Raw genomic sequence first — 2,590 nt, 5'->3', positions numbered from 1 at the left:
GTAAATCTCCTTATACTTTTAAAGCTGTTGCAACAAGCAGACCTCATCTATTTAGTTGTATAACTATGTCATTCATTCATTAAGGAAGAATGGAAAAAAAAAAAAAAAAAAAAAAAGATATGCTGACATTTATCCCTCTCTTGTGAGTAAATCAATAGACAAATTAGTATATACAACCAAACAAGTGGAGAATACTTATCACACTAACTTAAGAGCACAATGAAACTTGCCACGTTAATATATATTTACATTGTTTAGCAATTTTATTCTTAAATATTAATAGTGTAATTATATATATATATATATATATATATATATATATATATTATGCTTTTATTTATAAAACACGCAAATCACATCATCCAAAAATGTATTTATCCCTTCTTTTTTTTATTTGTATTTTGCAAAAGGCTACTACATTTACCAAGATAACCAGGCTTATTACGCCAATCATGGTCGTGGAGCTATGTTAGTTGTGCCAACTGACACAATAAGAATCAGAGAGGAAAAGAAGAAGAGAAAGCTGCATCCAGAGACGGAATTTCATTCATTAGCCAAAGTCTTGTTACAGAAAGCAAGATTATCTATATAATTTATATCTATATAAAAATATAATAAAGCCGGTCTCCAAAATAAGTTCACCTTAAGCTGACAAGTGGCAATCTATTATATTTTTCTTCATTTGCCAATTTTACCCCTATTCTATTATTATCATTATTTAATATATGACTTTTTAATTTCTTAAAGTTTGACATTTTTACTATTTTTATTATTAACAATAATATTAATATGTATATATTTGATAAAATTTATTAATCTTAGTATTAATAATTAATATCTAATTAATATATAATGACCTTTGGGTTTACTAAAACAAAATTGACCTTTGGTTATACTAAAATATATTATTAAAAACTCATGAGTTATAAATATCGATGGTGAGAGGGAAAAGAAAGGAAAACAGAAAAGAAAAAATCTATTAAGATAAGGTACAGTTGATTAAGGAAAAAGCTATTATTATATGAAGATGCTGGAGATGAAGAGGAAGATGTTGATACAGAGGATTTTCCAGAGGAGGTGAATCCAGCGGAAAATTTGAAACTACAAAGGCAAGCAAGAGGTCATTAAAATAAATCCTGTAGAAGAAAAGAATCCAAAGTCCAATGATGAAGTGGTCAATTGTCTTGAAAAGAAGAAGAGCGAGCGGTTAATAAAGGAAGCTGCTACAGCTGGTAAGCTTGGTGTTTGCTACTTTAAGTCCAATTCCTCCCCACATGGATCTTGTGAAGCTTCATTAGATTCTTTCCCATTATGGAGAAATACAGAGCGTCAACCTTTCACCTGAAGATCCTACTGCTCGAGTAGATTGCAAAAGAACTGGTGGATTTCGAGGTCAATAATTACCTGAAAGGTAGGTTGAATTTACCAATAAGAGTGTTGCCAAAAGGGATGCTAATATGTTAAATGGTGAACAAATAGGTGGCAAAATGAGTTGACAATTATATTATGACCTTTGGAATATCAAGTACTTAGTAAATTCAAGTGGGAACAGAAGAAGTCAATTATAAGAGTGCTGTACGGAAGTAGAAATTAGCTCTAGAAATTTTGCTGCAAAGAGGGAGCGTGAATTTTATCTCAATAAAGTGGATCAATCTCGTGCTTTGAGTTCTATAGAAGAACGACTAAAAAAGAAACAAAATATCCATCAAGAGTCAGGAGGTCAACTCTCAGTTAGTGAGCAAGCACCAAAGGTCATCCGTCAATTCCAACAGATAAATCCAGTTGCAGATAAAGTGGAAGAAAACAAATCTTAACTCTCAAAAAACATTCTGGCCGGGTATTTGGTGGTTTATAGTAATAGGTTTTGAAGATGTCAAGTATGTTTAATCAACATGAGGAGCGTATGAGCATACTTTGTGATGCTTTACGTTTCTGTGAGTCTGGTTCTTTGACATTTTGACGCATTAACACTTAACAGAGTATCTTACAATTTTGTTACTAATTTAATAATATTGCTAGTGATTATTAGTGGTGTAACACCCCAATTTTTGAAGAAATATTACATTTGGTTATTATTTGAATGGAAATAAAATTTATAAACTTTTGAGGAGAAAATTTTAATTTGAATTTGGACTTGAAAGAAAATTTTTAAAAGTTTTGGGGTGGAAAATAGGATTTTTGAAAAGTTGAAGGACTAAAATGAAATTTATTTGAAAAAGGACAGCTGGTACAACTCTCCAGCTAGGGGAAAAAAAAAAAGAAGGATAAAGAACAAGGCTCTGGAAAGAGGAAGAAAAAAGGGGGGAGAAAGGAAAAAAAAAAAGAAAGAAAGGAAGAAGGAGAAGAAGAGAAGGGAAAAGGGAGATGGTGCAAGATTGTTTTTTTTTTTTTTTTTAGTTTCTCTAGCAAGAAAGAACACCAACAAGGGGAAAAGAAAGATTTTGTTCTAGGATACAAGAAAATAAAAAAAGAAAAGGGAGAAAGAAGGTGAATAGTAGAATAGTAGCAGAAACAGAGGTTGTGCAGGGCAGCAGATTTGTCTTCAGTTTATGTGAGTTTGGTTCATCTTTTACTGTTGATTTTTGGATAT

At 31.2% G+C, this 2,590-nt stretch overlaps 1 pseudogene; it reads left to right on the top strand.

The window, feature by feature from the left end:
- Positions 1-452: 452 nt before the first annotated feature.
- Positions 453-1,868, top strand: LOC110646268 (pre-rRNA-processing protein ESF2-like; annotated as a pseudogene).
- The last annotated feature ends 722 nt before the right edge of the window (positions 1,869-2,590 follow it).

This window comes from Hevea brasiliensis, chromosome 14 (assembly GCF_030052815.1).
Source record: "Hevea brasiliensis isolate MT/VB/25A 57/8 chromosome 14, ASM3005281v1, whole genome shotgun sequence".
In the NCBI taxonomy this organism is placed as follows: Eukaryota; Viridiplantae; Streptophyta; class Magnoliopsida; order Malpighiales; family Euphorbiaceae; genus Hevea; species Hevea brasiliensis.
This window is presented reverse-complemented; position numbering and strand designations above follow the sequence as displayed.